The sequence below is a fragment of the Falco naumanni genome, chromosome 10, assembly GCF_017639655.2.
Source record: "Falco naumanni isolate bFalNau1 chromosome 10, bFalNau1.pat, whole genome shotgun sequence".
Lineage (NCBI taxonomy): Eukaryota > Metazoa > Chordata > Aves > Falconiformes > Falconidae > Falco > Falco naumanni.
The window spans coordinates 9195319-9211019 of record NC_054063.1 but is presented as its reverse complement, the minus strand read 5'-3'; the positions used below and the strand labels follow the sequence as shown (position 1 = coordinate 9211019).

At 38.2% G+C, this 15701-nt stretch overlaps 1 long non-coding RNA gene across 12 annotated transcripts in view; it reads right to left on the bottom strand.

Moving 5' to 3' along the window:
• The window catches only part of LOC121094466, a 261158-nt gene that overhangs the window by 165209 nt on the left and 80248 nt on the right, over nucleotides 1-15701 (bottom strand). For all 12 annotated transcript variants that reach the window (XR_005829849.1, XR_005829847.1, XR_005829846.1 and 9 more), the window contains one exon: nucleotides 134-269. This is a non-coding gene — a long non-coding RNA (uncharacterized LOC121094466). The remainder of the gene's footprint in view (nucleotides 1-133; nucleotides 270-15701) is intronic.

The window sequence follows — 15701 nt, the reverse complement described above, 5'->3', positions numbered from 1 at the left end:
TGGCCCAAAGCAAAAGAGAAAACCTGTTTACAGGGCCACAACCAATTCACACACCTCCAAGGAAGGTAAAATACCTAATTTATTCTCAGGTATGTTCTTACATACTCCAAAGTATAGGTGACTTGCTACTTACCTTTAGGCATCATTTCATGATTCTCTTCAGTCTTCTGGAGGAGGCATATCACCTTCACGAACTGCTGAGGATGGTGGTAGCTGGTACAGCTGCACCTTCACTGTGGTACAGGGTCTTGCGTTAGTTCACTTGTTAACTGAAAGGAAAACAGTGATACAGAGTCAAGATATTTTCTAGCATCACATTTTTCTTTACCCTGTACAGAGAGACTTAGAAGCAGCATGCAGACGCTCCTTGCAGAAGCCACAGTTACAGCATTAGCCCTTTCAGGCATTGTCAGACCTGGTTTAGCTCCTAACTTTCTCATCTTAGAAGTGCCCAGGCCGAAGTTACTCATCTTAAGGTATGTATCCTGGGCATAACTGTGCTTCAGAAAAAAAGGAACTTCAGGTAAATTTGCCTGGAGCCAGTGTTTGAATGAAGGAAAGCACTTAACCAACACAAATTCTCTCAGTGATCAGCAGCATAGAATTCTTCCGTGGGTTCCTACATGTGAAGCTGACCAGGTTTAACACTAAAGTAAGTTCCACAGTGTTCACAGGTGTTTTTCTTTAAGACTGAGCATTTATTATGGTACTCATACAAAAAGTTTCACCTGCCCATTTAAAATAAATAAATAAACAAAACATTATATTTTATTTCACTAACTCTACTTGCTTTTAACCAAAACAGTTGTGAAAGTACTGTGTCAGAAAAGAAAACATCAGAGCAAAGTTAGAGAAACATAAGGAAAATGGGTTTAGTTACTGAAAGACAGAATCATACATTTCAGGAAATGAAAGGCCCTTCTGGGTCATATAGCTTATATCCCTGGAAAACAGGATGGTTGCTGCATGGTCTCTAAATGTTTTTTCATTGATTTTTAAAATATTATTATTATTTTTAATACTCTAGAGAGACGGCATCTCATCAAACCACCTATGATAAATTCCTCTTTGTCCACTTAATTTTCTGCAGAGCTGGAAACCATTTCTCAGCGTCTGCAAACTTTCCATTCACTTACAATGATATCTTTAAAAAAATTTAAATAAAGTTCCTTTCTTTTCTGATTTTAAAGTATGTTCTGACATCAATACTACAGTGGAAGCTGCGCCAAGTGGCTTTCACATTTCTCACAAGAGTATTTGTGATCTGGAGTTCATGGACTGTGCTGCAGTTTGATACAATAAACAGCACTTTGGAACATGCTTTTCAGAAGGATGAGCAATCACAGACTTACTTATTCAAGCATATTACTGAAACCAATTAATCCCAAAGTTACTTATGTAATTTTACATGACCATTTTCAAAATATTAGTTTGGAGTTTCCCTGTCATCCTCATTAAAAAATGCTTCCGTAAATACCACATGTCGCAGACGTTGCAAAATTTAAAGAGTCTAAAGGCAGTATCCAAAGCCATTTTCAGATTTGGCTGTTCTGAAAGATTTAGAAGCTGCACACTGGCAGTTTACTTCACAAGTCATCACTGGTTCATAAACCGAAAGCTACAGTTTCATAGTCACCTACAGTCAGCAATTAATCCAGCATAACGATGACAACTATTACTAATAATGGTACCAGAAGTGGTAAAAATAGAAAAGGTGTCATTAGCAGGTTAAAGTAATCTATTCGGGCAGTAGAACACAGCTGCTGCCAAGTTTCTACCCTTAAGCAACCAAGTTTGAAATTTAGAGACTCAATGTAACTTTTAGATGTCGACATATTAATTTGTTATTGCATAAAGACAATAAATCAGGTTCTGCAATCCATCAGAATTTAAAATCAACCATTATTAATAAATTTAAAACGCATGGAAATTGGTAATATGCAGAAGGTCTAGAATAAAAAAAAAAAAAAAAGCACAAGAAAAGAAAATACCACTGAATTATTCAAACTTACAGACTGAGTTGGTCATATTATGCTACGCTTTCTTAACATATAATATGAAAATCTTTGCCTCTAGCTATTAAATCAGGAGATACCATCTCCAGGATATTAAGACGTCTCCTGCCATTCTAGTAACACAGTTGTTAACTAGAGTTACAAGAATCTTCCGACATTACTAAATCTTTGTGGATCTGGATCTCCAATACACATCACAAAATAGACAGCAAATACAGACAGACTTTACTTAAAGTCTTCAGGAATAGAAAGGGAAAAAAAAAAAAACCCCAAACCCACACACATACAGTTTACCACTTAGGTGCTTAAAAAACCACATCAGTTGCCTCTAAGAAAATCTGCTTAGAAAAGATTAAAGTATCAAGCTGTTTCTTAAACCAGACTTGAGAGAGGAGATGGAGCATCTGCCGTGCTTTGAGTGCTGCAGTCATTTTGCAGCACACCTCAACACCACTTGGTTCTTCCAATGACAGGAATGCAAGTGTCCTAAACCAATTCATGTGATCTAACCACCCTCACGGTGGCTACAATATTACTGAACAAGGTAATCTGGACACCAGATGAAAGCACAAACAAGAAGTAAACGTTTCCATTTCTAAGTCTGGGAAACTCAAGTGTGATGGGGAAAATTACTGAACACCAACGTGATGGGCTTTCTGTTCTGTTCTGAGATGTGCTCCCAGCAGATAGCAGTGTCTGAAGCAAGTAGTTTAAATTACAGCTTCATATTTTTGCTTATGAAGGACTTCATCTTTTTGGCCACATATTTCAAGCATTACTGTAAACTGAGTGCATATGCAAACGGTCTTAGAAACATTCTGACAGACTTCAGAGGGAAAAAACCCAACTTGTAGGTGTGCATTCATTGTATTTCAACATGCAAGTCGTATTGGTTTCTTTAATTGCTTATTTGCTTGAGGAACTTCTACTCAGTTTTGAAAATATTTGTGGGCTTCACGAATATTGCAGATAGCATGTCTGTAGCCCCCAGTGCAAAGCGTTCCTTCTCTGTTGACTGAAATTACTTTTTCTTTTCTTCCTACATTATTCAAACATCATAATTTAAACCTTACAAAACCTGGCACACTATTAAGACTCAGAAACAGTAAATGATGACCCAAAATGTTTTTGAGACATAAACCCCTGAAGGTAACTATTTCACATAAAGCCCCATAGCCCAAATTTCAGGAGTAATTATTTTTGTCATTTTTGACAGGCATTATGAATCTGAGTTAATTATATAAGGAATGTCTGCACACAGAGTAACAGCTCAAAGGAAATGTATCTTTTTGATAAAGTTTGCCATGCATTTTTGATGCTGAAACACAGGGCCAGGTTGCGAAACTAAGCTAAATATACCAAGAAGATTAATTATATAATATTACCTACGCTGGTTAATATGTTTAAAAGACTGGCTTGTAACACAGAGTCATGAGAAAAGTGACCTGTCTGATTGTCAACAGTACTACAACCAGTACTGGTATCTTAATAAACATATGGCCTGCCGTCCCAGAGAAACTCAGGAACAACTGACAGTATTTATCAGCTTCAGGGCTGGCAAAACATCACAGTTTTCTTTGAGAAAGGATGCAAGTCTCCAAAATTCCTTCTGCCAGAACCATAAGTATAGCAACCACTCTGACATACAGGAAATGAAGATTTATTCATACCTGTGTATTTAGACATCCTTCCATAGTAAAAGCATATGATGGCTAAGACTGTTCGAATAAGCATTTACAACAATTTCAGAAATCAGACATTGTCTCAAACTGTTCCATCAGTACATAATATTTTGTCTTGGACAAACATTTCAAGATCTGATTCCTTACAGCAAGCAGAGAATCCTACTTGAAACTGAGTAACTTAAGTGCAGTTACATTAAATTATTTATCAATCCTCACAGCAAATGTTTATTTTAGCAAGTATTTTAATTAGGTCCCATTTTAATTTATTTAGCAACTAACTCAGCTAACTGGTTTGGGGAGTTTGCCTGACCTTTTCCAAATATGCTGGAACTTTACGGTAAATTATAAATGCTCGAGTCCTCCAACAAAAGTTTGTGGAAACCACATTAACTTTTACAAGCATATTAGTCAGATTAAGATCACAAACTCTGAGACGAAATATTAGATGCCCTAGATGGATCCAAAATGATGAAGCATCAAGGCTCATAGAGGTTCAGTGCCATCTATATGAGATAAAGATGGGGTGTTTAAGAGCCCAAGTACAAAACACCAGAAATGACAGAACAGATTCAGATTAACTTCCTTAATGTGAGACACTCAATACCAGCCCAACTGTGCAAGCCATGGTTACGTTCCACTATCCACAGAGATGTCACTGCCAGGTTTTAGATGTCCAGAATGTATAGGAAATAGCCTGAACTTTGAACTAATCATTGCCTTAAATTGTTCAGACTTCAGCAATGCCAGAGAGTGCACCAGTAAACTGCCAGTCCTCTTGCACAATATAAGACTCAAGGTAAATTAGTTCACTATCGTTCTAGATTGATTTATTTTAACTTTCTGCTATTGTACAGTATCTTTCCCTCATTTCCACCTTCCTTAAGCAGGAAATACACAATATTGAATAACGGCCACTAGTCAACCTGAGAGTAAACTAAATTTATTGGCTTCATTAAAACAAAATCCAAAGGTCATTTCTAAGAAATCAATGGAACAGTCAGATAATTTATTTTCTCATTTTTTTGACACTAATGTTTAAAATAAAACTACTCAGACCTTTTCAGGTGATGACCAAGACTTCAGTTGCTGTGACAATGTTAATGTTTCCATAACACAAATGGAACAGTCTCCTGAGTAGGAATCAGAAGGACATGGGGAACTTCAGAACAACATAAAATCATTATGGAATTTTTACATTAAATCCCAATTGCATGGTCCAGTGGCATCTGGTTGTCATAAAGTTTCTTCTGTCTTCTGCAAAAATGATTAGACTGTTACTATATGTCAAAAAGTTCCTACAAGATTGCTTATTTGTATAAAACAAAGTATTATTGATCCAAGTAAATGATTGTTACAAAAGTAACTCTTTCAAGTGATGCAAAACAATTGTATCAGGTTACCATCAGAAAAAAACCTGAACATATTTTCTTAAAGTGCAGAATGTTACCAGCTTCTGTAACTTGTAACAGGCATTAAGGTTTTGTCTCTTTTGAATGTTAGAAAATTTACAGGTTCGACTAATTTTGTTCTAATTAGTATTCACTTCAGGGAACAATCTCCTGGATACTGAAGAAATATCAGAACTAATTTTTTAAAACTTTTAATTTCAGTATGTAAAAAACAAACAAACAAACAAACAAACAAACAAAAACCCTCTAACTTTAGACAGTTCATTCCTAAGAACACATACAGAATGTTTTCAAGGCTGTTTTATACTGCTCTGGAACATTTCAAGAATTTCCTAAAAACACTTTAAAATCCTTTCCATAAGAAAGGTCAGGATTTTTCCATGGAAAATAAAACCCCCAGTCTGCATGTAAGATCTTTTTGAAGGGAACATGTAATGTAGTTTCAGCACATACACAGTAACAAGTCGGACTAGAATCTACCCTGAAATTCCCACAGGATGCTTACATGTTGGCCATATTTACACGATTTGATGTGTAAAGGCCCAATATATGTTTGAATAACATTTGAGAGTTTTGCTCACAAAGGATGGGGTGCTACACCAGTACATACAGATATATACATGTAAACCTCTAAGCCCTTCACATGGCTATGAAGAACTTAAAAAAAAAAAGTGAGACTGAGCATGCAACTGAAGATGGGAGTAAAAGGTACTAACAGAGTCTGCCTGGCTTCTTTTTCAGCCACTGGGGATGAAAATCAGTGTTTACTCACTTCTTTCTCGTTGCAGAAAGTATAAAACTATTGATCTCAGGAATATACTTCTCATGAAGTAGCAAGCATAGCAGTCTAAGAAACTGCAGAGGGGTACACACACTGATTCTTTAAATTATATGAGTCTTGCTTCATGAACCTGAAAAAAACACCGCAATGAAGTGTGTCTCTCAAACCAGAAACCTTTTTCTAACATTTTCTTCTCCAAAGATAACCTATTAATCCTGGCTGCTGTCAAGAAAGATTCTCTGATTTGTTACTGTTTGCTTTTTCAACCGATATTTCACAAAAAGCTATCTGAAACAGCCCATTGAGCAAGCTTACTCATCAAGATTTTCACGTACCTAAGATCAACTTCTGCTCTCTCAACAGCAGAAGTTAATTATACTGGCTATGTCTCAGTAACAAAAAATATGTATGTAAAGCAGGACACAAAAAAGTTTATAAGAGACATACAAATATACATATAAATATACTTCAGTGTTGGCTGTTTGCCTTAGTAGCTTCTTTCATAACTGCTATATTTGTCTTCAGAGCATGAACTTGCAAATTATACTTCATATCATATGATCTTTCACTCGCTCCACTTGTATCCATTCCCAACATATAAAAGAATTATCCATGGGATAAAATATTCACTTAAAGTCCAGACTAGTGTTCCAAGGCTATTCATGCTGTTTCATTAGCACAATGTAGTTTATGTTTTGCAATAATTCCCTATCAAAATTAAATCAGGACAGCTTTATTTACTTGTCTGCAAAATATGAATGAAACACCATCATGCTGATTACACAGTATATTCAATGCTCAATACATATTTATGAAATATGGTGAGTACAGTCTTAAACTACCAATAGTAAATGCAGCAATCAGATTTTAAGAAGGTTCTGAATAGGGTGAATCTAGGTTGTCATTTATATTTATTAAATATAAATAACAATACTTTCATTACAGGTCAAGCAAACCTCCCCACTGAATAACTAAATACTGCTGCAGATCAAAATATTTGCTTACCTCCGGCACCTATTGGGACCATTGTCTGAAAAGATTCAAAATTCCCCATTCTTACAGTCCTACCATGGATACTAATAATTTTGAATGTCAATGATCATTACAGATATGGTTGCTCAAGCCTCCGCAGTCTCACCATGCCTTAAGGCTACATATATCCCCAAAACTGTTATCTGAAGAGCAGCAGAGAACACACCATAAAGTGCTTTAGGAATCCTGGGCGTGGGGTGGGGAGGAATGATAGCTGGGAGTTTGGGGGTTTTGGGTGGGGGGAGATTGCATTTAGTCTGACAGCCGGATTAGCCTGGGGAAATTCCTATGTCTATAGTATGTCACAGTGTATTGCAATATATTTCCTTCTATTGTCTTGCCAGCTTCTCCCCTTTCTGATCACTGGTTTTGAGTTTCCAGAAAAAAATGAAGAAAAGAAAAGAAAAAAAAAAAAAAAAAAAGAGCTTAAAGTATTTTTTCATCAGTCTGTCATATCACTTCAAAAACCCTGAAGATTTCCAACTAATTAATAATCATCTTTACATCTCTGGACCAGTATCAGTCCCCTTTATTACTCCTATACTCCATTTCCGATTTGGCAAATGTTACTGATCAAAGAGGGAACCATCTATACCAACTTGATATAACAAGCATGGAACGGCTTTAAAAAAAATTAACTTTCCTCTAATGTATTTCTTTCAATTAGTTCTGTTGCCTCTCCTATTCCACTGATTCTTGCATCTTCACACAGCTAGTTTTATACTAATAAACTTTCCCTGTAAGGTCAGCTTCTGCCCTTAACACTGTTGTTTTTTCCAGCCTCTAATGGTGTACTCACAGCAGGTTTAGTGCAGTGGATTTCTTTTCTCCACCTCTGCTTCGGGACTTGCTAATACTTTATTATGAGAGTTGTTTCAATTTCTAAGCTATTTTTGGAATATATGACACATTAAAGTAAGCCAAAGCCTGAACTTAATTGGGAGAATTAATCAAAGAAGAAGAGAATGACTTTTCAGGAATGATGAAAAGCTTTTCTCATTTAAGAGCATAGATCATGCATCATTAAGGCATCTGGTCAGACACAGAGCAGTGCATATGCAAAAGGCTTCATTGTAGAGATCACTTTAACGACACTGTCAGTATGGAGGTAGGAGGAAATTTAATAAAGCACAGGATTTGAGAGAGAAACACGATTCAGATTAGCAATTCAGGAAGGCCAGTCTTAGAGCCTAGCTTTTAAAACATAACCACCTAGTATTTTCTCAGCATACTTGGCTTGTCATATTACACTAGCACCACAAAATTCACTAGCAGAGCTCAAAGTATTCACCACACTAGCTCCCCTTCAGCAGACATGTTGCTTCAAATGGTAATTTAGTTTCCTGGAGTTAAAGACAAGCTTTTCAGGGAACACCACATAGAAGTCTACAGATTTTGTATTTTGAAAGTTAACAGAGTTTCTAATAGATTGGTATGATCTTTTTATAGACTGTTAAATTTTATTTCCATCCAATACAAGTTCAGCCATTAGAAACAAGCATTATTTATTAGAGAAAATAGCCTTCTCAACACTCATTAGCCTTCTTTTGTCACATACGAAATTTCCTTTTTTAGATAGATAAAAGCTTCTGGAATAAATCACCAATGGGGAAACTATGACTTTTGAAGAGTATTGAGGTTTAAAAAAAATTTTTTTTAAATCTATAATTTGCAGTTATAAAAACATACAAATGTTTTTAACAAATGACAAGTAGATTATCTCTGTGCTACAATGGGATTACAATTTCTTTTATTAGGTAATAAAGTGCAGAGGTACCAAAGATTATAGCCCATAAATAAAACTCAAGCTTTGTCTTTGGAGAATAAAGGCTATTACCAGATCATTGAAAAATGCTTTAGTCACTAACTAAAAGCTTTTTATTCACCTGTCAGGCAATACACAAAAGGCTAACCTGATCTCAAATCTCACTGTAAAGGAATGGCTCTCTTCCCTTAGTATTACACAAGCAATGGCACAGAACAGCTCAAGTGTTGCAAAAGGACTGGTTGCAATTCAAAGACTTTGTGAGTACTAGAACAATATTCCAAAGTGGTACTAAGAAGCTGGTGCATGAGTTCTCCTTTGAATGAGACATGGAAAGCACTCCAACTTTCAAAATCCACTCACTTCAGTTTGCTGTAAGACACATTTTCAACTTTTTTCAGTGCTGTCTTATGTCCCACAAAGGTGCAGATTATAGGAATGTAGTATGTGTTAACTGCTGTAGAGCACATATTACATTGACTATTAACAATCTTCAGTGTACTATTTAGAAAGAATCCACATACTTCAGATAACAAATCAAACCCCATCTCTACCTGTGGTATCCAATCAAACTTTATTGAAGCTGGATAGTTTACTCATCCTTCATTTAAACAGCTGTCAAAAGCAACATAAAAGCATGTTGCCCCACCACCACCCCCCAATATGTAAAACTACGCAGATGTTTGGATGCTGAGACACCTCCTTGCAGTACTGCATTCAGCTCTGAAGCCCCCAGCATAAGAAGGACATGGACCTGTTGGAGCAAGCCCAGATAAGGCCACAAAGCTGACCAGAGGGCTGGAGCAGCTCTCCCACAAAGACAGGCTGAGAGAGTTGGGGTTGTTCAGCCTGGAGAGGAGAAGGCTCCAGGGAGATCTTATAGCAGCCTCCCAGTACCTAAAGGGGCCTCCAAGAAAGCTGGAGAGGGACTTTTTACAAGGGTGTGTAGCGACAGAACAAGGGTGAATGGCTTTAAGCTCCAAAAAGGTAGATTTAGATTAAATATTAGGAAAAAATTCTTTACTGTGAGGGTGGCAAGGCACTGGCACAGGCTGCCCAGAGCAGCTGTGGATGCTCCATCCCTGGCAGTGCCCAAGGCCAGGCTGGACGGGGCTGGGGGCAACCTGGGCTGGTGGAAGGTGTCCCTGCCCATGGCAGGGGGGTGGGACTAGGTGATCTTTAAGGTCCCTTCCAATCCAAACCATTCTATGATTCTATGTTATTCAAGGGACTTTTTCTGATGTTCCTAACTACAAGAGAGACATTTTGATTCCGGCCAAATAGTGTAACTGTGAGAGGTAAGACTCTTACTGGCTTAATTCCTTCTGCTTCAATTGCATTTTGATTGCACAAGTTAAAATACCAGGAACTAGTACATAATTCAAATTAAATCAATCAAGAAATTATTAACCCTCTCTGGAAAACTGAGCCAGGTCACTCTTGGCTAGTCATGCAGACTGTATCTGAAATTACTATGTTGAGAAACTTACCCTGAGCAAGCCAGTGGACAGAAGTACACAATAAGCCAAGCAAGATATGAGCTAGTTTTCAATTTTCAAACTTACTAAATTATTATTCACACAATGCTATTGTTAGTGTCAGAAAATCATGTATTAAGCTTGTTGGCAGAACTCACAAGTTTGCAATGCCAACAGTAACACTGAACCTGTGTAACATGCTATCCTAAGCTCAGCTCATCAATAACACCATCATGAAAAAACTTTATAGTCCTTAGTGTCCATCTTTTTTCATAACTATTTCAAGCAGTTTTAAGTATTCATTAAGATTATAAAAAAATATTATTATTCTTCGATACTCCTTGCTCCAGATATTGTAACTTTTTTGTTTTCCACCCCCGCATTGTGCGCTCAGTGATCAATGGCAAGATACAGATACAAAAGAGCATGCCATGCTTCCAGCAGACAACTTAGTGTTTTGGGGCACCAAGCTCCTGGTCTCTCCAGCTACCTTCTGAAGATCAGGTATTACTGTAGTGACAAGAAAGCTACTGTTCATCATCAGAAATCTAGAGATCCAGTTGGATAGAGGAAGTTTTGGAAGAATTTGCATTTTTGGTTCTGCTTTGAACAAATTAAAAAGGGTAAAATAGCTGTAAGGTATTACCATGCAGAGATCAGGACACACTAAGAGGAGTCTGAGTGACTTGTAAGATGAAACAATGCTTTGAAAGTCAACACTTCTGCTCAAGACAATTCTTGTCTATTTTTTGAAGTTCTTTTGATACCACATGAAATGGGAGTGCTAGAAGTTTGGCTTTGCATGCAAGTCAAGTTTCCCAAAAAGTCAGAATTTAAGAGCTGCAACTTAAGTTTTAAGGAATCTAGAATAGTTCACACAGCAAGTTAAGGTGGTTTTGAAGTTCAAAAGAAGGCTGCACTACCTGTTTGGATACTAGACTACTAGCAATCTACATTCAAGAAATGTTCTTTCTTTGGAAGCTTATCTCTGAAAATTTTGCAGAAACCATTCTTAAGAGATCATGAAACCATTAATTGAAACCATTCAATTAGACACCATGTGGTGGCAAATAATTATCATTAGATGAAAGTTATTTTTAGCTTTTCAGATTTACCCCTTAAATATTAAACAAACTGCTCAGAAAAATATAACTTTTTTTTTTTCTGTTCCTCCTGGCTAGATCCAACTGCATGTTAGTTTTGAAAACTTACAGATGGTACTCAAAACCATCACTTTTCTCCTTTGCTAAAAATCACTCTGTGCTAATGGACAGCATTAGAGTCTCAGAAATAAAATGCCAAAGGAAAAAAAAACACTCCGGTATGCTTATATTTTGGAGATGGAAAAAGCAGTGCTGCAAAGTCACAGCTGGACTGACTGGTGCCAGATGCAATAATATAAAAGCTCACTAAATCTTTTCCCCATATTTTTGATTTACATTTTTCCTAGTCGAGGTGTAGGGTTTTTTCCAGTTATTCCTCCATTTAAAACTGGTATTTTTAAACCAAGGAGAGAGTTTTTTTCACATTATATTTACCTCCGTACTTCTACTCTCCCTGTTTAGTCTTCTTTAAAAAGAAGAAAACAAAACCACTAACCCTATTTTGAGCTTCAACATGAGCTCTCATAGCATCTTTTCTACCTTTGCCTCACAGCAAAAATAGTATTTCAATGGTTTGTTCCATGCTCAGGCTGCCTTCCTTTATTTTAGCGATTCTGTTGCTCAAGTTTAACCAGACTTGCCCTTGTACTTCTTTCAATATGACATACTGTCAAGACATTTATTTGACGGTTTCAATTAACAGCAGTATCTATATCCTTTAACCATTTAAAATCCTGTGACAGATCAGCATGTGAGGCCTCTGCAGACATTTTTTTTCCTTAGCTACTATCTCCCTATGTAGCTCGCAGTGCCCCCCAGGGTCAGTGCTGGGTCCAGGCCTGTTCCACTTGCTCATCATGACCTGGGTGAAGGGGCAGAGCGTGCCCGCAGCGAGTTTGCTGATGATACAGACCTGGGGGGAGCGGCTGGTTCCCCAGAGGCTGCGCTGCCATTCAGCGGGACCGGGACAGGCTGGAGAGCTGGGCGGAGAGGGACCTCGTGAGGTTCAGCAAAGGCAGGGTAAGGGCCTGCACCGAGGGAGGGACGACCCCGGGCACCAGCACGGGCCGGGGCTTGACCTGCTGGAGGCAGCTCTGCCGAGAAGGCCCCGGCAGTCCCGGTGGGCAGCAAGTTGCCCCGAGCCAGCGGCGTGCCCTCGTGGCCGGGAGGGCCAGCGGGACCCCGGGGTGCACGAGGAGGCGCGTGGCCGGCAGGTCGAGGGGGGTGATCCTGCCCCTCTGCTCTGCCCTGGTGAGGCCGCACCTGGAGTGCCGTGTCCAGTGCTGGGCTCCCCAGTTCTGGAGAGACGGGGAACCGCTGGAGAGGGGCCGGCGGAGGGCGGAGAAGATGATGAGGGCACTGGAGCATCTCCCTGATGAGGAAGGGCTGAGGGAGCTGGGCCTGTTCAGCCTGCAGAAGAGAAGGCTGAGGGGGATCTTATGGGTGTCTACAAATATCTCAGGGGCGAGAGTCAAGAGGACGGGGCCAGGCTCTTCTCAGAGGTGCCCAGTGACAGGACAAGGGGCAACAGGCACAAACCACAATGCAGGAAGTTTCTTTGGAATACGAGGGAAAACTTCTTTACCATGAGGGTGACAGAGCCCTGGCACAGGCTGTCCTGGGATGCTGTGGAGTCTCCTTCTCTGGAGACATTTAAGACCCATGTGGATGCAATTCTGTGCAACCTGCTCTGAGTGCACCTGCTTTAGCAGGGGGTTGGACTAGATGATCTCCAGAGGTTCCTTCCAATCCTGACCGTTCTATGATTCTGTTCTTTCTTTTGCTGCCACTATCTCCCCTCATCCTAACATATCTATGCCTGTTGGATTTCATCACCTAATCTTTACCTTCCTCCTTTGAGGGCTCCTTCTGCTCAAGACTTGTCTGCCTCTCTGAGAACACTAGTCAAACTAGACAAAAGACAACACTGCATTGAAATTCTACACAGATTAACTTGTCACCCTGAGATGGATGCTACAAGTCATCTGCAAATGACTCAAATGGAGGGCAGTTGAGGCTGAATTTCCAATAATCCATTTGAAATACATAAAGTGTCAACATGTTTATATATATTTGTGTGAAGTCGATAAAAAACTGAAAGCCAAATTAGCTCCATCAACAGGAGTGATACCTACTTGCAAAACACTATCATCACTTGAACAACAGCTATGTCTTAGCAATATTGTCATTAAAATCAAGGAAAGATATGCTCCCTGTTTTTCCTCTATCCCTACAACACACATTCTTGCACTTTGTTTTGTACGCTTAGTGTGCACTCAGTTTTACTGTCCTACCTCCATAATCAATCATTTAATTTCTCCTTCAAATGTAAATATCTCAGAATATCAAGACAAAAAAAAATCAGTCATCAAAGTAAAACTTAAGCAAACAAGAGGTACCTATTGTATCACCTAATAATGCTTTTAATTGACTTATTTTAGTGCAGATGTTGCTCCTTCAGTTTCCCCTGGTTAGTATTCAGGCAAAAATGCAATAGCCCAAATTCTGAATTTTTCACATTTTAATGAGTAGTCTTTACTAATTCAATATCTTTAAAAAAGGTAAACTCTTCCTGTGGAATATATTCAGGATCTGACAGAGTATAGATATCGGGGGTGAGGGTGGGGAATCTCTGAAGCAGTAGGATCTCAAATGTCTCTCTTAAAATGAAGCAGACATGTAGGCTAATCAACCAAATAGTAATAGATAGATTAGTGCTTAATAAAAAAATAAAAAAATATAACTTTTATTCTTTTACACATGCTCTATCTTGTTATTATGGTGGACCATTAAAGTTCATCAGACTTAAAGCAACTATCAAGAATTACCATTTTTAAGACTGTAAATATGCATTGCACTGGATCCTGTAAATTATTCTTAATATCTAACTTCATTGTCCTTGGGAGAAACTATTTTTACAAATCCCAAGCAGTATAGCCTCCTAACTAACTACCACAGCCCAATTACCTAGATATATAATCCAGATTTTAGCCTTCAGATTTTTTCATTGAGTTAAAAGTAGTTTGCAATAGTCTAGTCATCTTCTAGCTCCACAAATTTTTTTCAATACAGGATTAGAAACCTGCCAGGCAGCAGGGAATAGATTCCAAAGAGAAAGTCTTTCATGGTCTAGGATTACGTAATTCACTAAGTTACAGTGGTTTCATGACTCCTTCTGATAGCACCTTATCTTAGAAATAGGACATCAAATTTGTTGGATATCTAGTCTTTGTTCTCATGATAAACTACATATCTAATTTTCACTATTACATCCCTGAGCTAAATAGTAGTATGCTTTACAGAAATCTACTGTACCTTTAAACTCATTTTGGATCATTATTCTTACGTAGACTTCCCTCTATTTATCCTCTCGTTCCTGGTAGCGGAATTTCTCATTTATACAGTGGAATCCATAGCTTTCAAGACTGTATTTGTTTTGTATAAAAGGCATCAAACCGGTGCAGTATGGGCCAGTTGCAGTCTCTGGGAACACTGAATCTCATCTTCAGCCTCTTTTCAGCTTTTATTCCTCAAGGCCCCCATCAGTCTCTCAGCAGTTACAGGACAGCAAGTTCACCCATCCAAAGTGCAGGCATCCCCCACGCAGGCTGCAGCTCTAAAGAGGTCATAAAGAACAACTGCATTGTAGTTGTGGGACACCTTCCAGTTACACAGTAGGGAAAGGAATAGCAAATTTGGTCCCTAAGTGGCTCCTTGAGATGCTATATGGCCTTTTCCAGACCCAGCATAAGTTTGTATAGAAAGACTCACAGCTCACCACTTCACTTGAAACAAAAATTATTCCCCTCTTCTCAGTCAGCTTTCCCTTCACTTTAGATACTCGAATTTAAAACAATTGTCCCCTTGTACTTCACTTATTTGTATATCCACAAATATCCATCACTTGACATAACTAACTCTGCAAGATTCAACATAATATGAGAGCAAAATTATACTCTATTGAACAATTATTTCTTTTCATTTTGGATCAGGTATGTAGGCTACAGATTACATTGTTACTTTAAAAATCAAGAGACTACTTTTTTTCAAGGTCAATTGGAAAAACAAAATCATAATTTCCTTAAACTTGGAAGATTTATAAAATACAGACACAAATAAGACCGTCAAAGCTTGGACCTCTCTTTGTGAGTGACTGTTTTTAAGAAAAGAGATAGCCACAGTCATCACAAGGAAAAAAACAGCCTAGTGAAAGCACTTTTTTAAATATCACAAGGTAAAGTTAGCAGAACAAGAAGCTTAATGATAATGTACATTTCACCCACTCCTGTCCCATGAATGTTTAATACACATGAATGTTTAATACACAGATGCAACCATTAAACTGCATAACAGCATGACAATTATTTCCAGTTCAAAAGACAGCAGAAGCTATTGTTTCTCAGACACACCTTCTGATAATGTAACAAATGCAG